The sequence below is a fragment of the Lampetra planeri genome, chromosome 12, assembly GCF_965212315.1.
Source record: "Lampetra planeri chromosome 12, kcLamPlan1.2.h2, whole genome shotgun sequence".
Taxonomy (NCBI): Eukaryota; Metazoa; Chordata; class Hyperoartia; order Petromyzontiformes; family Petromyzontidae; genus Lampetra; species Lampetra planeri.
In genome coordinates this window covers 4,522,093-4,544,691 of record NC_136118.1, presented here as the reverse complement: position 1 = coordinate 4,544,691, position 22,599 = coordinate 4,522,093, and the positions used below count along the sequence as shown (strand labels likewise).

General features: G+C 42.5%; 1 pseudogene; it reads left to right on the top strand.

The window, feature by feature from the left end:
• Window positions 1-4,116: 4,116 nt before the first annotated feature.
• On the top strand, window positions 4,117-5,475 carry LOC144721546 (alpha-1A adrenergic receptor pseudogene; annotated as a pseudogene).
• The last annotated feature ends 17,124 nt before the right edge of the window (window positions 5,476-22,599 follow it).

Genomic DNA, 22,599 nt, shown 5'->3' with positions numbered 1-22,599 from the left:
CAATGTACAGGGATGTATTCTAAAGCAGACCATTAGCATGTACAGCCCAAAGGTTAACAATGATTTACAACTTCGAATGTAAAGTAGGTATATGGAATTTTTTTAAAGGATCTAAAGACAGTTTATATTGACAGATGATGCATTAGAATGACTCTAAAAGCGGAGAGTAAAGCTATAATTAAATAATCCTCTTTTGAATTCCATTTTGCCACATTCAAAGTCTTTATTGTATAACAAATGTGCTCACTTGACACTTATAATGTGTTCATATTTTCTGCCATCGTGACACCACTGACGGCAATCCATCCACAAGGTCCCCCACGATTTGCCACCCTCCATTAAATCCCACGGGACTTGCATAACACGTAACAGCTGTTTTGTTTTGAAACCTTTGAAGTGTGCATAATATATGCAACCTTGCTGTCATCCACACAGAATTGTTTCAACCAGACGACATTTGCTCATGCCATGTGTGTATGCATTGTCTGCTCTGATTGCGTCCCATTTTGCCTGCTGCGTTATATTTTGTCATTTCGGTGACCCAGGACAAACGTTGCGAGTCGGACACTTTATCTTGGACTCTTGAGTTCACCTCCTGGATTTGGTCATCAAACAATTGCACACGGTGCCTATTCGAATTGTTCATTAGTATGTCAATGCAACTCAGAATTCGTTGTCTGTAACTGCCGTAACATTGTTTGTATTGTATGGTGAACCTCTTTCGCAGAATACGGAGTTAACCGTGCTAATGGGAGGTGTGGGACTGCAACACATTGTCCTTCCATAATAACAGGTTTTTTTGTGTTAGATCGCGTAAATATAAATGTGGTCGCGAAAGCCTACGTGTTAAACTGGCGTTGTGCTTCGAAAATGTGTAGTATTGGCATTGTGAGATCACTGTCATTTAAACTCATGTAAGCTAACTGACAAACCCCATTGTCATCGATGTTTTCTGCGTCCCTACCCCCTCCCCAATAATAGGAATAACATCATGAGAAAAATAAAATTCCGTTTGAAACTCTTACAGCTAGCAGTACATCACCCTGTGTCAGAAAATGACCCTGAACGACGTCACATCACTGCTTATGCAACTGCTTCAGTAGACCCACGTTTTCAATTCTCAGAGCCGGGATATAACAAATTAAGTGGTAAACACAATTACATGTGATGTGTTTGTGTGCGTGTAGCCCATCAATTCGCTACGCAAGGAAGCCCAGTTTAATCTACGAGGTGTTTTTCTTCCATCTCAACGGTCCTGGCTCTGTGCTCTCTGATCCCTTAGTCACCCGAATCACCTCACTGGGAATTGTTACGGCACTCGATTACAATGCTCATAGGCAGCCAATTTTGCTCGCACTGGGTACCGCAACATTTTAAAAGACAATATTTTTTACATAAACGAGAATTGTTATAACAAATGTTTAAAGATGTAATTCGGTCTGAATAATTAGACAAAAAGCTCATTAAGCAATGTGTAATTTCGTTATTTTTGCAATGTAAAACTGCGAGATCGAAAAGAGGTTTGGATTTAAGGTGGCACCCTCAGTCACAGTCATTTGTCTGCGACATGCTGCATTGTGTGCGTTATTGTTGTTTTTATTCTAAAAGTACTGCCTTCACCTCTCCATTCAAGTTGGAGTCGTCCTGTGTCGTGAGAGCAGTACAGTACAGGAAGCTGGCTGTTGCTTTCTCTCTTGTCGTATTTAAAGATGAGGGTTCCCACAAAGTCAACGAAGGGTATTCTCCTGAACCAGGAAATATGCTCGTTTCACCATCAACTCTGAGCAGCGACTCTTAACAAAACAAAAACACATAGCACGTAAGCTGAATGGATTACCCCACGAGGATTTTAAAACATGCAGCAGTAAAAAAACAAAGTTATCTCATTGATGTATGACCACTGAATAATTTCTAAATACAATAACTACTACGCTGTGAGAAAATGTGTGTTTAATATGGGTGCTTAATCTCAATCACGTGGCAAGGTGGCTTGGTGGTTAGCGCACTGCGCTATGGAACCTGTCGATCCGAGTATGGTTTCTTCCCACGGCTAACATCAGTAGCGACTGATATCTGAACCAGCCCTCCACCCAACTGCCCTGACCAGCGTGGTTCAGTGCGGTCAAGCAACTCACATGGTTGAAACAGCGTGGCTAATCGCTTCATTGATATACTGCAAGGCTTCCAAATCTCAATACTAGAATGTGATCTTGGCGTTTCAGAAGTTTGGTTCACCAAGCTAAACATATAGGTTGTCATGCCAAGACTGGCAGGTGTTTTTCTTTCCTCGCTTGAATAGAACTCATGCTCTTATGCGAGCCACATTTATTCCCCGAGCCTCGCTCCATCGCTCTCTCTCTCTCTCGGCATCCCACGGTGTGCTTTTCTGATCCCTGCTACAAATCGGACGTCATCATCTCACCCCCCACCAAACCCTCCCACCTTCCCTGGCCGTTCCCAGGCAGACCCCCTGCCCTTTCCTTCCCACTTGCCTCTCGCTCCCATTCCCTCCCTCGAGCGCCATCCTGCAAAGAACTTCGGCTCAGTCCATCTCTTCATCTGCTTCATCTCCTCCTCCACGCTGCCGGGAATCCGCGTAGGAGGAGAAAAGTTTTGGCTTCATTCTTGGAGAAGAAGGAAAAACAATAGTCCAGTCGGCGCCGGGGATTCGTCGGGGGTGGGGTGGGGGGGAATTCAACAACGTGATGAAGTTTTGCGAGCTGACGTCTCTCAGAGGACAATGCATCGTCTGCAGTAATTGCCTACCGCCCGTCTTCTTTGTTGCAATGCGTCCTGCTCAATGAAGGTAATTCACTCTTCTGTCGCGTCTGGAGTTGATTCAATGCGGGTGCTTAGAACGGTCCGGTTTTTTTCTCTCTCTCTCTCTCAGTCGTGCAGGGATGGATTTGCGAATCAATGATCATTATAAACTTGGAGACGGACTTTTCTTGTAAACAGCGATAAATAAAAACTTACATAACTCGAGGCAACAAACCAGTGGCCACAAAACATGCAGCCGATGTGACGCGTGCTCTCCCGCTCAAGATCAAAGTCGCTGATAAAAATATTAAATTATATATATTATTGGAAACTGGGAATAACACACATTTTTTGGGACATTTCAAACGATCATAGGAAATGCGAAGCAACGGATCTACCGAGGAAGACCAGTGCTGTCAAAAAACAAATATCAGTTATTGTGAAAGGAAATTAACATGTAAAGGAATTGCGAGCTCCTATACGTTCAGCGAGTGAGAAGATTTCAGAGGCGCGCTTTGTCCTGCCAAATCCAATTAACAGATACATTAACCAGCAGTGACTTTATTTCTAAATAAAGTAAAACAAAAGTTTTCAAGTAAATTATATTTAAGATTACAGGAATAATAGATGCCGCTTCACCGTGTCTTTACATGAAGAATAATACCAAGCCGACACAGTTCAAAAATACCAACACAACCACGTCTTGTATTTACACGCTGAAGAAGTCATCTGCGTCCGGTTCGCATGCATATACCTGAAGGAGTCACAAGTTATTTGATGCTTGACTCCTAGTACGACGTCTATATCCGTATTATTAAAAAAAAACTTCACGTCTGTCATCGTCACTGCCTACTACCGAGCTACACATTCGTTTGGACAAGTGACCTTCCGCCCAGTTGCAGGTATGGATCTCATAAGCACCAACTCTCGCACGCGTTGCTACCCTGTGTGGGAGTGAACACGAAGCCGCATCAATACACTAACCGTGCAGTACAAGTGCTGGATATCAGGGCGTCCCCTACCACGCGCTCACGTGGCCGTGAAGGAGTATTCGACCATCCTTCACGCTGGGCAGTGCGCCTCCGAGTGAAGTTGTGGATGGGTGGAATGCAAAAAAAACAATGGGATTGGTTTCGCTGTTGTCGCTGCGTTGCCCTCTACTTCCCGAGGCGCCTACTGCAACTGTTGTGTTCGCACTGCCGCGGTCACGCATCCACCCTCGCACTATCCAACCTCAACGCCTGCTGACCTTCCGAGATCCGGCGCATTCCAAGTGGTTTCACTTATCTCACGGTAGCGCTTACACTGAAAAAAAACTCTTGTGGATAATATGGTCGCGAAAGCCTACGTGTTCAAGTAACAAAATGTGCCAATTATAGCTCGCAATTCATATCCTCCGGGTTTTCCTCCCCAATAACCACACAGAGATATATTTGTATATATGTGTTTGTTTCTCTTGTCAAGGACCCCGTGTGCAGCATGCAGGCGAGCCCTGTGTGCGTGGAATCCCCATCGGGTAGAGGATGAGCTCGCCTTCCCGGCCAAGATGAAGAACTCCTCCTGGGGTGTCACCAACGCCCCGCTGTCGATTTCAGCAGTGACTCCGGCCCCAGACGCAAATGGGACCTCTCAATCTCCTCAGCAGCAGCAGCTGCTGCTGCTGTTGCAGGACCAAGCCCGCGTCGTGGGTCTCGTGTTGACGCTCGGCTCCTTCATCGTCTTCGCCATCGCGGGCAACGTTCTGGTCATCCTCTCGGTGTTCTGCAACAGGCACCTGCGCACGGTCACCAACTACTTCATTGCCAACCTGGCCCTGGCAGACCTCCTGCTGAGCACAACCGTGTTACCCTTCTCCGCTGCCCTCGAGGTGATGGGGTACTGGGCTTTCGGGCGGCCCTTTTGCGACGTGTGGGCTGCGGTGGACGTGCTCTGCTGCTCGGCGTCCATCATGAGCCTGTGCGTCATTTCCGTGGACCGCTACGTGGGCGTCGGGTATCCCCTGCGTTACCCGGCCATCATGACCGAGCGGCGGGCCTTGTTCGTACTGGTCAGCGTGTGGGTGCTGTCCATCGTCATCTCCGTGGGGCCTCTGCTCGGCTGGAAGGAGCCTCCGCCGGATGACGAGACTATCTGCAGCATCACTGAGGAGCCAGGCTATGCGCTCTTCTCGTCCATGCTGTCCTTCTACATACCCATGTGCGTCATCCTGGGCATGTACTGCAAGGTCTACACCGCGGCCAAGAGGCAAACCGAGAGCCTCAAGGCCGGGGTCAAGAGGGCCAGGGCCAACATGAGAGAAGTCACCCTGCGCATCCACCGTGGCCGGGATGACGGCTCGGCCAAGGAGCCCCATCACCTGCGGGGGTCCCTCTCTGTCAGGATCCTCAAGTTCTCCCGAGAGAAGAAAGCGGCCAAGACCGTGGGCATTGTCGTGGGGGTCTTTGTCCTCTGCTGGTTTCCATTCTTCTTGGTCCTGCCGCTGGGTAAGTTACTGAACTGTCATAATCATAATCCCCTTTCTCTTAGGGTAAACATTGAACGCCGCGCGTCTGCTGTGCCGCATCAGTGGGGTAGGGCAGAATGCGTTGGGGAGGTATGGTGGCATCAATGGTTTAGGCAATGATGATATTTCGATCTTTGTAAACTCAACAAGTTCGTAAGAATTATTTTTCAAGGGGGTCCTGCATTGCATGTTTAGCATGTGGGAGGAAGACTGGGGTTCCTGGGGGAAACCCGCACATTACAAGGGGATTATTCTCAAAGTTCCGCACAGATGGATTCAATCTTATGTTGCACTGCCATCTCCTGGCCACCATGCAGGGCTCATTGCCAGATCTGTGCAAGTAATGTCACATGGCAAGCGAGTATTGAGTTGGTTCCATTACCTTGATGTGGTTATATTGTTAAACACCTTTGGCTGCCATTCCGTTGTTAGTCTCGACCATTGGCCAATCATCGCATCTAGCAATGCAGTCTACCTAAGCCCACTTGTTTTTACTAACAGTCAAAATAATAGCTCTCACTTGTGTTTGTCTTCTGATCAATGTTACTCTTTCTGTCTGCCAGTGGTATTCCCAGCAATGCATCGCTCCGTGCTTTGCACACTTTTCTACTTTTGTTTCATATTCCTTGTCAGTGTCCATGTTTATGATTCATGTCACATCAGGTGATACGTACTTTTCTTTTCATTTACATTGGTTTGCTGCTTTACATTCTCAACTTCAGATTTTTTTTTTAAAAGCACTCCAACCCATTCTCGTCTGCCGCTTAATTAATCATTTTCATTCTAATCCACCTTGAACAACTGCATAGGTATGCATTCTCTTGGTATGTCCCTCTTACAGATATCTTTATCCGTGATACAAACTTGTAATATAAGTACATTGCTCTTGCTCATGTTTATCTTGAGCCCGACTTTAGAGCATTATTCATGAAGTTATTCACAATCAATTCCTGTTCGTTCAATTCCATTGCTTGTTGTCATCCGCAAATCTGCGATGGTTGAAATCTTCCTAATTTATATTTATGCCTTTATTTTTCCAATCTATGATTGTAAAATATCTTCAAATTGGCTGTTGATTACATGGTTGAAATTCTGACTCCCCTTCTGAAATGAACGATGTTGCTTACTTCATAAAATCTTAGTGTAGTCGTTCCATTCTTGCACATTTTTTTTCATTATTTCCAAATGTTGTTTTTCGTACAAGAGGTTTGTGAGCACTTGGATTACTGCATCAATTTCCACCTAGTGTCAAATGTATTTCCAAAGCCTGAAAAGGCTAGGCATAACGGACTTTAATATTAATTCGTCTACCAAAATGTGATGAGGAAAAAAAACTGGACCTAAATTTATCTTTGCTCACGTTGCTGCGTGGCCTATAGATTGTTTATTCTTATATTTCCAATGGTAGCCATAAACAATTTATGAACATGCAATAATAGGCTCCTGGGTTATGTAATCCTTCAAGCCAGTTTTGGCTACCCTTTTGAATCGAGAAATGTTTAGCCATCATTTCTTCTTTGAATTATTTCATTTCTGTGTAAACATTTAGTAAATTGGTCACACTCATTTTGTTCTAACATCTGGTCCTGTTTGTTTGATGATGTCCACAGAAATTTAATCTGGTACAGGAGATGCATCTTTATTCATACTGCGAGGGGAAATGTTTACTTATTTAACGGTGGCACAACCTGGGTTCATCTCCTGGAGTTTTATGCACGGCGTTGTAATCTCCCCCTGCCTTACATGGGTTTCCTTTGGGTTCTTCGGTTTCCTACCATAACTAACAATATACAATTGAAATGGAATTGGCCAAACGCTCTCCTGCTGTAAAATTCTAAACAAATTACTTAATTGCGATCGCACGTAGCAACATTGTCACCTACTACAAAACCAGAATCAGAATATTTATTTATACTGGAGGCATCCGATGAGCTATAAAGTTTTTTTTCCACAGATTTCCAATAGGGGCAGGTCAGAAAAACTTGGCAGAACCCTCCATTAAAAGAGTCTTGAGACTCAGTGAGGCTTTCCTGGGTAAGCAAGCGCAGAAAATAATACCGTGCGATGTATGGAATTTCCTTTTCTTCATCTGAAAAATGGTTAGAATCCTGGGATATATTACTTTTTCTGTAGTGATTTTCATAGCATTCCGGCACACATTTTAGATCCTATCTCCATCACGTGCTATGGTTCCATCTGTCTTTTCAAGGGCTAACCAGTTTCGACTGGAAAATCGTCAACCTACAATCTATACCAAAAACTCAACACACTCGTCAACTAACTCTACTCTAAAAGAGAAAAATATATAATCGGCGACGTTTCGGGTAATGGCCCTTCTTCATAGCACATAAACCAATGGCCCTTCTATGAAGAAAAAAGGATTATTCCCCAGAACGTCGCCGATTATATATATTTTTTTCTTTTGAGGCAGTGTTGTTGATGAGTATGTCGCGCGTTATGTTAACTGCGCTTGGCACCGCTGCCGATGCAGCATCACCAAACAATTTGTTTAATGTCGACCCACACAGAACTCTGTGAAACGATTAAAAAATATTTTTACAAATATTTTAGGTAACACAACAGAAGATTGAGTGAAGAGGTCGAATCATGAAAGCATGGCAGAAGAAAGGAGGCTGAGTACATTACGTAAAATAAATGAAAATATATCCAAAGCACAACCAAAATATAATAAAGTAAAGGGACAAAATGTGCTCCTTTTACCAATCTGCACGGCATAGTGAAGAAGTAACCAGCATAGTGAAGTATATTCACACAACTCCCCTTACACACAAGCCTGTGAGCTAACATACCCTAAATAAAAGATATGAGCCATACTGATATACATCTATAACAAGTGAGTGATGATGCCTTCTGTCAATAGTGTGGGATGGCGCCCTCTTGGCGAGTTAGGCTTCATCAATGTAGGGCAGAATACCATCTCCCGCCGTGTCCGTTTGGCGCACACGTCAAGACATACCCACACATGTTCCATGTGCGGCATGCGACATTAACCAAATGCGTTTTTGTGTAATGTAACTCATGGCCTATCTTGCCCAGAAACTACGCCGATCTTGGCTTTGGTATTGAAAGGGTGGTGACATTGCCGCTTTTTGCAGTGCTTCGCGGTTCAAGCCCACGGTCGCCCTAGTTAATTCTGCGGGAATATTAATGACAACAACAACAACAAAATAAGCGCCGCCTGCCTCTGAGTTGCGGCCGTTACGTCCGCAAATTTGCACGCGTTATAAATTGCATCATTATTACTATTAAAATCCCTTAACGTTATTCTAAAAAGAGTAGGACGTGTGTGCTGGCATCAGGGCTTAATTTTTTTTTTTATATATTGACATATACTTGGAAATGACTTAATTGGGAAACACAAAGCAATTGTCACACACTCCTACTGTGAAAAATCAGCAGGACCCTCTTGAAAAAAGGTCTTGCCACGCGGTGAGATATTTCTTGGTAAACAAATCTAAGAATACGTTTCCTTCATTTAACGAGAATATAAAAATGTTGTGAGATGTTTGTGAGTTTCCAAGCAATTTGGTTTAAGAGTTTCTGTAGTTTACGAGAAGGGAACAGCTTCTGTAAATACAGATGTGAAACCAAGACTTGCGCAACTACTGTCACGACAGTTTTCTTTTTTTTTATCGAATTTTAAACCATATTTTCATCCAATCACAGACATTCCTTGGCATTTTATTTCAGGAAAGCCGCTGCTTCAGAACTCGTGTTGCGTGTTGGTCTTTTGTAAAAACGTGTGGAATGTCATTGAACGCATGGACATATATCGCAAGCATAGCAATAAAAGCTCATACACTGACTTGAAAAAATAATAAATTGTTGCTATGAGAGACGGTTCGGCACACAAAAGGCACATTATGGAGAGGCAATGCATGCATGCGCAAAGTGTCAACATTCTCTGTTCAAGGATTTGAATCAAAGAGCTCCCGTTAAAAAAACATAGACAGGTTAAATGCAATGTCATGGCAGTGGTGTGTGTAATTTAAACCCAATTGTCATTTTTTAAAGTAATAGTGACATTTTACTCTTTGGTTCTTTCGGTAAAATGAAATATTTTATTTAATTTTTCTACCTACGTGACTTTACCGAAAGAACCAAAGAGTATGGATTCCTGCCGTCACGAAAGCTTCAAAACAAAATAGTGACATTGTTCAAGTTTTTTGTAAATTAATCGACAGCAGCACGTTGAAGATACAGTGTAAATAATGAAACACGAAAGCAAATGGAGAATACGAATGCGAGTTGCAGTGTTGCAATAAACAGCTCTGTATCACTCCACTGCTGGATGAAGACCTCCCCACGTCATGTCGGTAATTGGGCTTATTTGACCTTACTTCACAATGCTGCTCAGTTGGGGGGGTTCATGAATAGGAAGGCCAAGAACCGATTCAAATATAACACACCACTGATTCCATTCATCACCGGGAATATAACTCGGGTCGCAACTATAGTACCTCTACAATTGTGGCCTGCAAGCAATTATTGTAGTGTATTGCCATTTTTGATAACACGCTTAAAGATGTCACGACTTTTGTTATCACTCGGCATACTTTGAACATTGCAGGCATAGAGCATGTGCAGTTACAAAATTGTATATACCGTGTAATAAAATAAAACACAATGCTCTGCTGTATAGCGTGCTGATTACAATGTTGACAGCATCTTGAGATAATTGCTGTAACCTTGACCACATAGCATATTTTTTACTCTCCAAAGTTTGTGAAAAACAATCCACACATATTGTACACAGCTAACGCAAGTTTCAATGAGCCCATTGGCTAAACTCTCTTCCAGAATCTCATCGGCACCTCCCTGCTGCTTCTCTCCGTGAGCAAAAAAAACTAATCATTGGTTGTAGACTTGAGAGACAATGGAAGAAAACAAATCAAGCCTTGGAATATATGACCAGATCTGGAAGCCTCACATCAAATCACCTCAGTCAGCTCTGGCAAGGTCCAATTCATATTTCTACTCTGCCCTCACTGCAACTGGTGCTGGAAACCCTAAATCCCTCGTCAGGTCAATAAATTCCTTCCTGCAACCCCAGAACCTGGCTTCCTCCACTACTCGGTTGGCAAGTATAAATAAAACGCTTCCTATTCCATTCAAAAGGTTAAAAAAAATACAGGAATGACATGTTTTGTTGCCAGAGAAAAGGGGAAAAACCTATTCTCATATTTTGGTACTGGCACCCCGAGCTCTCATTACTCTGATAATGCATTGTCTTTGAGCTGTACGCCTTTTGGCGTCCTCTGGTCTAACACCGTTTGAGATGAGGCTCAAAAGAAAGCTGTTTCTGGTGTGGACCAATCAGTTGCAAAGACAATGCATATATTATCAGAGTATGTTTTTGTTAGCATTCTGACCACAAGTATTGTGGTTAATGCAAACATGATTCCTTGTAAAAGGTTTCAGTTTGGTGTTTTAAAACTTAACACCTGTTTTGTTGCCAGAAGAAAGGGGAAAAAAACCTATTCTCCAGAATGACATTATAGTGCCTGGATCTTCCTCCTATTGCTTATCCCTTTGACCCCTGTCCACTTCCCACAGCGGCATTTGTCATCATAAATACCACCAAATATCTAACCTATAAACATCTTCTGTCCAATATAAATTCCAGTGTTATATAAATGTGGTAGTATTAAGATGCTATATATGGTAAGGTGGAATACGAGGCATACGTGGGGTAAAATAACTGTTTTTCCTGGTTCTTACAGATATGATGGCATCAGCCATAATCAGGTTGAGATGTATATCGATGTCCCCCTACAGAAGCACCATGCTGCTTGTTTTTCCAGCTCAACAACCACACGTGAGGACTAGGACAAAAAGGCTTTTACTCCGCGTAGGCTTCTATAATCCTGAGGGTTGGTTCTTCCAGGAGTGCCCCCCACCCTTAAAGGTCTGAACTTCGGGGCCATAGGAACCAGGGACTGGATCAGGCAGGGCGCAGCAAAATCTGAAATATTTCGTAATTTATTATTGTACTAACCACAATCTGTGTAGAGTCAATACATAAAGTTGCAGTGGGAGACGTTTTCATAATTTAAGTTATTGATATAACCTCTTTTCAACAAAATTATGAAAACATTACATTTACTTCACTAACTAAACAAATGAGCTCCATAGACGATTACAAGAAAAACACATCGAAAAGTGGTGAAAGCATTTCAGTATTTGAAACTGGAAATGATGATATCATCTATTCATGTGGGGCCAACACAGGAAGCCTCTTTGGGAGCTTGCTTAGTCGTAGTGGAAGTAGTTTAAACTCCATTTGCACATTTCCTTGTTTGCTATCAAACCTTTCATATCACCATATCCTAGATGTGAGCATTTTAACGGGTATACAAAGGACGTTTTGAAATACAAATCACATTGAATGGTAATTTACAATTGCCAATGTGTTGCTTCAAAAACACAAGTTACATTTATCGGACCACTTGTTATTGCAGTTTTGATACAGTTGTTAGTCCTGCTGCTCCTGCTGCAACTGCTGCTGCAGTGCTTGCAGTAGCTGAGCCCTTCCAACCCATGGGCTCCTGGTGCAGTTGCACAGCCTGCACACTCGATTGCTACGCACACTGCCCTGGGATCAACGATGGTGGAGATTTTGACAAATCACCTAGCGAATCAATCGCTCGAATACATTTTTCATTTACGCCGAGTTGTGAGTCGATATATCGAGGCAGCGCTTTCTCTTCCGCGCGGGAGGTGTTGGGCAGGAGGGAAAACAGACCACATAATGTAATTGTGATTTACATAGCAATGAAAATATTGACACGAAGAGCTAGCGCACAACGGAGATGTCCGGGCTGGCCTCTGCTCGCTGTCCAATCAGCCCAACCGAACCTCAGAAGCCTCGTGGTGGAGCTAAGCGGGGGAGCTTCTTCAAGAGCAAGCTGCAGGAGCTACATCAACCAACGCAATAACTGCAGCAGCAGCAGGAATTATATCTGCAGCAGCAACAGCAGCTGCAACAGCTTCAGTAGCAGCAACAGTTGTATGCTGCACTCATAGCTGCAGAAATACCACGTTAGCACTACGCACCTGAGTTGGGCATGTGACGCAGCACATTGCCAATTTAACAATGTTACGTGTATTTTAAGTTATTTGTCTACGAGCAAATCTCCTCGATTGCGCCCGATCTCGTTGGATCTCGGAAGTTGAGGAGGGTCAAAGAGCTTGGTGAGTGCTCGTATGCATGCACGGATGTATGCACGTTGAACTTCTTTAGCACCGTACGTAGCCAACTGCACTCATCGAAGGCGCGAGCAACTTTCGTAGAGGTGTCCTCGTCGGTGGTTGTGAACAACTCTCGACGAATCAAGCAGCCCTTGGAAGAAACCCCAAAACTCGTTTTGTAGCGGCTTTATTGGGGGTTCGTTGACAGTTAACGAGAGCAAAAATAAAGTGAGCAACACAGCTTGAAGGCGGAAACTTGTACAGAAACACACTGATTGCTATCTACCTCAACTTTGGCACAATCACTGCCAACACCAACACTACCAAGTGCTGTACTGCACACGCTTTCACACTCTGGTCGTGTAAAAACCAGATCTTTCTCTGCAGCCAAGCTTGGCTCTCTCTTGACGTCCAACTACGATCACGAACACACCATCAATTTTATGGCCCCCCTTTTATTTCCAGCACGTGCAGAGAGCATAAATTCTAAGCTAATTGAAGTCCATCACAACTTTGAAAATGGTTGGACATCTGTGAAAATGAGCTTTATAGCTCATCGGATTCCTCCAGGATAAATACATATTCTGATGATGATGTATGTTGAACTTATTTCGCACCGTACGTAGCCAACCGTGCTAGCCGGAGGTGCTAATTAGCTGGTGGCGATCTCCAGGCAACCTTTTGGGACTCGGGTTGAGCCGCCACTCACCACGTGCGGTGTTCAGTCTGAGCTGGTGAGCTCTGTCTGGTTCACTTGCGTCGGCAATTTCTTAATGTAGGAACACTACCACTTGGATGGGCGGCCACCGGTGTTTGCCAAGTGTTGTAGGCGTGGGATTCCGAGAGCTTGTAACATCATGGCAAGTTCAGCAATGGGTGCCGTCGTTCGATTGATTTGGCCCACTCAATTGATTGAGTCTTTGGATCGATTCCATCTGCCGAGCTCCGACCGTGTCGCCCTTGTATGTGTTAATCGTGGCCAAAAAACGGCAATGCGAGTCCCGCCTGATCAAGAAGCTTCAGACTTTCAATAAAAAACGAAATTGGGAAGACAAACGTTTCCCTCGGTAGACCCACGCTCAGAGTAAATTCAATATTTCTTTCATCGAGCGACTGATTCGCTCATTGACTTGTACCATCTCCATCACCGTTGACTTCAGGGCAATGGCGTTAGCTATCAAGTGTGCAGGCAGTGCAACTGCACCAGAGACAATGGGCCGAAAGGGCCCAGGTTGCCGGGCTACGAAGAGGGGAATTGTGTAGTGGTTGTGGGACCCCATTTGATTCCCGTGCCAGGGCCTATAGAAATCACGATATGCCACTGGCCCAGGAGATTGATTGGTATGTACCATCTCTGCTGTTCGCGAGCTGAGGAGAGTGGTGTAACTTAATGTGTGCAGATGGTGCAATTGCAGCAGGACCCACAGAGCAGGGGGGGGGGGCAGGCACTGGGCTACAAAGATGGGTGGGAATTTGTGTGTGTGTTGTGGTGATTTGAGCACGGTCCGGTGAAACAGTGTCGTGGGTTCGACCCCAACCCTGACGCCTGCTGTATATTTGGAGTTTGCGTGTTCTCCCCGTGGTCGTGTGGATTTTCGTCCGGGTCCTCTGGGTCCTTCAGTATTTTCCTCCACATTTAAAAACATGAGTTTAGGGTATTTGGCTGCTATAAATTTCCACGTGATAAGCCACTTCGTTGAGTGATCATTTGTGGCCAGGTCGCTTCTATAAAAGAGCTATATGGCTCAGTGAGCCTTACCTAGTAAAATAGTTTAGTTTTTAGTCTACCAGACTGACTGCAGAAATCAATGAGTGAAGTTCACGGGAACAGTAACCATGGTTCTGTGCGTAAAAAATATGTGTAGGAAAGAAGTGAAATGCTTAGTACATAGCTGTATATCGAAGCAAGAGAATGTTTGCATTGTGTATGTAACAGTAGGGAGAATGGGTTATCATACATTATCTACACCGATACAGTATTTGATAGCCTCTCAGGAATAGCCTTAGAGTCATGAATATAAATTACAGTAATGCCCGTAATATCAGACTTCCCTCATTTGTTTATTCATGGGCTGTTGTTGGGTCACAAATCATGCCCCATACTGTGCTGTCACGAAGCGAACCCAGCTGGAGGATAAAATAAAATTGCCACCATGGGCTGGCACTCATCCACTTTAGAAAATAATTTAATGGAAGAAGTGCAGAATTGATAGATGTTAATGTTTATTGTGTGTTTTCCCGTGTCCTCATAACATGGGTAAAAGCGTCGGCTGTGTTTAACCTTTATGGATCCTTGATCTTCACATGATGCTTTGCTATAACCTGCCAAATTTGACTATGGTGTAATTAATATCACTCACTTATCGCTGGGAAATGAGTGATACAGTACTGTACATGCAATGTAAATATTGCTTTTGACTAAAAAATATATTTAGGGGTTTTTCAGCTCCTGATTTTAGTTTGCTGAGTCAAATTGCATCAGACCGTTTCACTGTTTCACTGTTCTGACCATTTCACTGTTATGAAATGTGTGGACCAATCAGTTTCAAGGTCAATGCATATATTATCAGTGTGTTTTTGTTTGCATTTTGACCAAGTATTGTGGTTAATGCATACGTGATTACTTGTAAAAAGGTTTCAGTTTTGTTGCCAGAAAAAAGGGGGAAACCCCTATTATTATTATTATTATTATTTTAAACAATACTATTTGGTTTAAAAATAACACGGCAATGCGAGCCCCTCCTGACCAAGAATCTTGAGACTCATTTCAACACAATATTTGTATCACGATCCCTCGTGTAAGAGAAACGATTTTCATATGATGCTTTGCTATAACCTGCCAAACTTGACAATGGTGTAATTAATATCACTCACGTAATGCTAGAAATTTAGTTATATATTACATGACATTTAAATAATGCTTTATATAATAGCATTTGGTGTAAAAATAACAGTACGCTACGCTCAAAATCCCAAACAGACAAGAGGCATATCATTCCTGTGTTGGGTAATTGAGGAAAACACAAACATACATTTTCACGTGACATCTTTATTCTTTGCGCTTGTGAAACACTGCACCCTGGACAGTTTAGAACAACATTCGTCAGGATTTTGTTCAAATATGCAGAAAGCTACGGCTTCAAAGCAAAGCTCTATCTAATCAAATGCAAACTGTTAATGGCAATATTGTGATATATTTCAGTTCTCACTCTTATGAAGATACATACTTTAAGAGCATGAAAACACATTAATCTATGGAAAATTTAAATATAAAAGTGAATTTTCCTAATCTTTTAAACCCCCCCCACCACCCCCCCGTGAGTATGCCAAGTGGTGAGGCTTGGCAGTTCGTAGGGAAACTGTTTTCATTGTGATCAATAATTCATTGTGATCACTCATTCATTGTGATCACTCACTCATTGTGATCACTCATTTAGCGTGAGACGTTACGGAGAAGTCCTGCAACGCAAACTAAAATCAACAGAAATGTGGTATTTTATAAGGATGGAATTTTTTATTAATTATATATATAATTATATAAAAGGCAAATCAGAATTCTTAGACATGTAATGAGTAAACAAGAGAACAAATATGTTTTGAGTGGGACACTTAGAGGTACATAAAGCTTGGAAAGACAGCTAATTAAGCACAACAGCTATTTTAACGACTGGATGCAATTGGGAGTATCTCATACAAAGTTCTTGAGTGAATATCACGGACAACACTAAATGGAAAGCTGCGATTGGTGATGTCTTTGAGAAAGGACTCGGCACAGAGAGATTATGGAATGAATTCTTCACCGAGAGATATTTTACTAAAGTGACACATTTGCACGTACTTTTACATCCCACAATTTTAGCTAATGATGTTTTTTATGCACTTGCATTGATGGTAAGCACGGTTAGCTTCTGGACCATTAGTCACATTGATTTTAGTGTACAGTTGCTCATTCACAGAATGCCCACAGGAACATTGTGTTAAATCTCAAGCAGAAATTTAAAAAAAATATGCTCCAGCCAAAACTGAAGAAATCCTTGTAAGGGCCACTCCCAGCTGTGCTGTTTGTTTATTTATTAATACAATTACATGTGAAGTAGTCTCTTAGAGTTATATTTACTCTCTGTTAACACACTGGTATGTTATGTAATATAGTAAATATCCAAATATAATAGGTGGTTTTGTTCATAATCAGCTGATTTAATCTAGCAAGCTTCAAAATGTAATAAAGCAATTTTGTTAATGAAGTTCATGTTTTACTTACACGGTAAAGTTAATGAAAATGTTTTCTTTGGCTCTGCGTTCTAGAGACCTTATACTTGCTTAAATCAATGTTTCTGTTGACAGATTTAATTTAACTAAAGTACTGTTTCTCGTCACGTTAAATAGCATAATATAGTCCAGTGTGCATAGCACCGTAAACAACATTTGTATCTGAATACTGCGTTGTTAATACATTATGAGCAACGACAAAAAAATACGCTTAAATCTGATACAACCAAATGCTCTCCATGTGCTCAGGTTCGTATTTCCCAGAGTGCAAGCCGGATGACACTGTTTTCAAGATAATCTTTTGGCTTGGCTACTTGAACAGTGGCGTCAACCCGCTCATTTATCCATGCTCCAGCCAGGAGTTCAAGCGCGCCTTCCTCAACGTCCTGCGCTGTCGGTGCCGTCAGAAGCACCACCGTCCCGCCTGGCGGGGCCACCGCTCCGTCTGTGGCAGGTCGGCCGCCACCTCTGCCCGCCCGCCCCACCACTGCAGCCGGACCACGATCGGCCCCACCGACGCCGAGAGGCCGGCGGGCAGCTTTTACTCGCGGCGGAAGTCAAACTCCGACGACCTCGTCGCAGACTTCTGCTCGACGGAACGGAAGAGGAGCTCCCACAGCTATCAATCGCGCAGTAGCTCCCACAACATTTCGGCAGCTTTTTACTTGGAGCCAGAGAAGAGTTCCATCAGCCTCGTGGATGATTTTTACCCGGCACGAGAGCGCAGTTCCCGTGACCTTTCCGATTGCTATCGGGATTCGGGCCCCCCTGTTACTCCAGGGTCAAAGCTGCGAAGTTTTCTGCAGTGGGTGACTCGGGGCCGCCGCTTCAAGAGAGATGCCCGACTCAGCCAAGACCGTGGAATGGCCATCAGCATGGGTTCACAAACGAATTATGACACAGAAAGGGGAGATGTTAATGTGCATGCTGAAAGACCTACTACTGGTGAACTTGCGATTACAGAAATATAAATATTGTAGCCCCTGTTTGTAAAAAAGAAGTATAAAACAGGGGCAAAAAAATACATAACTGGGGTGCCAACAGTGTAGTTGTCACCGTATAAGTTAATGACTGCTGCATAGAATGTCTAATACTTTGTGAATGTATGGAAACGACAGTGTATTTCAGCATGGCAGTTACACTGCCAAAAGCTAAGTAGACTTTTGCTCATCTGTACATAATGTTGTAAACCATTCGTTCAAGCCTATTCAGAACTGATTTGTCATGTACATGTTTACCACTAATTTAATGTGTAATACATTTTTTCATTAATAACTGTACCGTGTAATTTACAGTGTGTTGTGAAATTAAATATATTGCGGTATTTTATGCTGCACTTTTGTTTTTTTGGTGAAGTAAAATGTGCATACCCTGTATGGTTTTGGAGCACACACTGGTGATACAAGTAAATAAAAGCTGCACGAACAGAAACAACATCGCATTCCTGTATAATAAAATAGTTGTAATGTGTACAATAAAATAATGTACAGAATAGTAGAGTAACATTAAAAATGTTTTAAGTACCCTCAAACTAGAATTTTCTGTCAAAAAAAGAAAGTGTTATTGTCTTATGCTCATATTCTTATCGGGCTCTTTGGTGTAAAATAGTGTCCAACTCTAATGATCCACTCTAGCTGGCCTTTCTGCTTGCTATGAAGAAGGGGTATTTGTTCAAAACATTACCATTATATATTTTCTTTATTTTAAGGTCACAGTGTTATTGACGAGTGTGTGCTGGAGTTGTTGTTATGTGCTTGTGTACCACTGCCAATGGAGCACCACCATATAATGTCATATACTCATCATCACAATAATATAATCTTGATTTGAAGTTTTCGTGACTGCAGGAATCCATAACTCTTTGGCTCTTTTGGTAAAGTCACGTAGGTAGAAAAATAAATAATAAATCACGACGTTTCGATCGCAACACAAGCAATCGTCTTCAGGTAGAAAGATACAGCAGTATAACTGCTGAACAAGAAAGGGTTGCTGCAACAAGAGGCTATATGTAGGTTTGAGGTGGGTGTCACCCAAGAGCAAGTAGGCATTGTCAGAGATGGAAAGGAGTCCCTTCGCCGTATGCACGCACAACAGCTGCGCCAAAGGAGGATTGGCATGCTAATGAAAACGAACATAATGGGGAATTAGCCCCGTCATCGCACACGAGCAACGTCGCCGCAGCTGGCTTGCGGGGCTCAGGTGGAACCAGGTGGTTCCTACCAGTATTACCTCTTGTTGCAGCAGCCCTTTCTTGTTCAGCAGTTCTACTGCTGTATATTTCTACCCGATGACGATTGCTTGTGTTGCGCCTGAAACGTCGTTATTTAATTTATTTTTCTACCTACGTGACTTTACCGAAAGAACCAAAGAGTACACAATCATATAGTTTAATCACAAACGTACCCATTGAATGAACCGATCAGTAACAAATAACAATTACAATTTAAACTCAAACTTTGAGACACTGTGTGAAGGAAGCGACAGTAAATCAGACAGTCACACAATCATTAGAACATTGTGCATTAGGTATATGTCGTAGCAGGTAATATCCAGTGATGAAACTTTTCCATGTTCCGGCGTATTGGTATGTCTTTTCATTAAAGCAAATGTTTTATAAAAACGATCTCACTTGCTTTCGTCTGCCTCTTTAATTTCATCATTTTTATTCCATTCCTTCTTCAAAAGTTGTCCCATGTAATCATGTGACGTGTTCTTCCAACGGACATTTAAATTGCTTAGCAACTTGTCATATGTGCCTTTTCATATGCAATCAGTACAATCAATAGTATTGATTATGATATATAGATTTAAGAAGCATGGAGGGGGGTGGGTGGGATGCTTGGAAGCAGAGAGACAAAGAGGAACAAATGGAACAGAGAACACGCAAGTTTGAGACATCCTATTGACTTGAGGGATGGGAAGTTGAAGTTTGGGCTGTATACACTGCTCAGAAGGGACCATGTTTGGTTGCTGAAACCCCCGCCAGTGGCAGCCACATGAGAGAACACCTCAAAGTTGTGACCATCGTGGAGATGGAGCAATGAGATCGGTTCGTGTGCAAGGAGCTGGATGCTCATTTGGATGGCGAAAAATGAGATGGCAACAGCTTCGGAGGCCTTCATCCAACAGGGTATAGATCATAGTTGCTGATAATGATGATGCATCTTTAAATGTTAAACTTCATTTTTGTTGAAGCCACGTTGGCAGCAGTGCACAAGCACAAATAAGAAAACTCAACTTCGTCAATCTAAGTATGGCCTTAAAAGGAAAAGTATGTAATTGGTGACGTTTCGGGCAATAGCCCTTCTTCATAGCACATATGATTCATAGCACATCAATGATTTATGGGCTATGATTTATATGCTATGATGGAGACGGACCATGACCCGACATGTCACGTGGTATATAGTTTTCCTTTTAAGGCAATACCTTTCAAAATAAAGCATTCTTAAATGATGGCATTTACATTAATTTAGCTCAATGTATTGGGCTCGAGTATATGTAACAGGTGCAGGAATAAAGGAGAAGTAAAAAGTACTTAACGTTTCAGTAGATATCTCTGAATGTGCTGTAATCACATTCACTGTTTCTATAGTTAACAAGCCGTCCAGATGGCTGGGGTAGGAGAAAACACACACTTGTGGATGTTATCTCCAGAGAATGGCTTTAAATGTTTGTTAAATACATGCCAACTTGATGCATAAACCTTTCAGCGAGTTCCCATAAACCCTGGGGGGAGATGCTGGCAACTCCAGTTGAAGCAAGACAAATGAGAGAACCACTGCCGAGAATTGTGAATTTTACAGATTTTGTTTTGTATTCATAGTTCAACTTACGAGCTAGTTTTGTATGAGAATGCAGTTAATTAAATTGTAATTGAACTCCATTACAAATATGAAGCAATATTATGATAATTTGTGGGAAATGTCAAATTTACAACAGCACTCAAATGCTTCGACAGTAACGAGGTGCATGCGTGAAGGAAGGCGTTTAATACTCGTATTCATAATACAGGCTGTTTTGGGTTAGATCGCGTAAATAGAAATGTGTCGTTAACCCCGCCACCACCCGACACAGCCAATTAGTAAGGTTTGTCACATAAACAGAACATGCCAATGCGTTACAAGTACAGCACACCGGTGTGTTGGAAAGCAAATCCGCAACATTTACAATCTAAGTATGACGTTTTGCCAGTAATTACAACTAGCATCATCGCGCGGACAGCAATATTTGTCGAGAAACCCTGTTGTGTCCCTTAAATAGAGGGGGGTAGATGTGATGGCTTCACTTGTGAGCCCTTCACGTGCGAAGGGGGGGGGGGTTGTCAGATGGATCATGTAAACATTTATTTGAATACTTTGCAGACACTTTTAATCTGCATTCTGCAAACGTGGATCTTCAAAACATTACGGTATATGTACAATTTACAACAACAAAATAATTATAACATTGTTATACTTTAACATGTTTAAACCACTCCTGCATAAAATATACTGTATATTACAAGTGAATGTTTTCCATAATATAAGAATGTTTCATTCGAAGAGTACATTTTTTTTGCCAATCTTCACACCAACAAAGCACATTCCAAGCCACACTGTTAACCACTCTGCGAGCAATAAATCACGCAGGCACATCTTCACAGATGTCTAACACACTGTTACAATTAAAGCCTAACTTGAGTGTGATACTGCCCACAAAGTGCGTACATTTACTCAAGAGATTTCTCCTTAAATATTAATATGTACAATGCAGGGCGTCGAACGGTGGCAATGAGGTTCGGACACTGCTATATGAAGCCAGTGATCTCGAGTTTGATTCCTAGCCATAGCCAACAACACCAGTGGTGATAGCTAAACTGGTCCTGCTACCACCATCCTCACTAACCCGCACTGAACAAAGTGAAGTATGGTCAAAAAAACCTCCCAACCCCCATGAATGAAAAGCATGGGGATGCCTTTATCCAGCAGTGGATTGCTAAAAGGGCCCAGTAAACTAAATACAACACTGTGCTAAGAATTTAGGGATGGACAGTGTGTACTTTGTGCGTGGACAATGTGGTAATTAATTACATGCATAGGAAACTGATGTGAAAGGACATTGACATGCCTTTCTGTTTCGAGAGAAGCCAGCAGATTCCAGCGAAATGTCCTGTTTGGATGCAAATGATGCATGACAATTCATGCCGAGTTGACTCTTTGCTCGGTATAACAATTCAACATTTGAACAGCTTGTTTTATGTGTGGGCACCGAATAAAAAAAAAATTGGATAGTGGGGTATAAAATGCAATAGCAAGCTAACATTATTTGGTCAGCAAGTATTTTGGAATGTTTACCAATGGCGCATTATCTGTAACATTCCTCCATGCAGGATTTTAAACCAACTTCGTCCCAGTAGACGGCAGGCCACGTACGCACCACCTTTGATTTTGAACATTGAGATTTAGGAGCAAACCTGACTTGCGACTCATGCGTTAGAGCAGGTTTTGTTAGCCACATTACAAATGTGACCTCCTGTAACCTTTTTCGGTGTCGGTAAATACACTCTTTTGGCTTTCGATACGAAGCCAGTGGATTGTGAAATCATACACGCATTCGCACACAGAACATCATTCCCTTGCAAGTGGCATAAATTTGAGAAACAGACTTGCATAATCAATTACAATAGAATTGTCTGCCACAATCATCATTACTCATTTGACACACCCCACAATACCTCTATTCATCCAGCTCCTGCCGTCATTACCAAATATCTGCAAGACTGGTACCAGTTACACAATCTCTGTCGCAGCACTTACTATAAATCAGATTTCAGCCTCTAGCCGCAGCATTAAATTTGTGCCCACATAAAATGA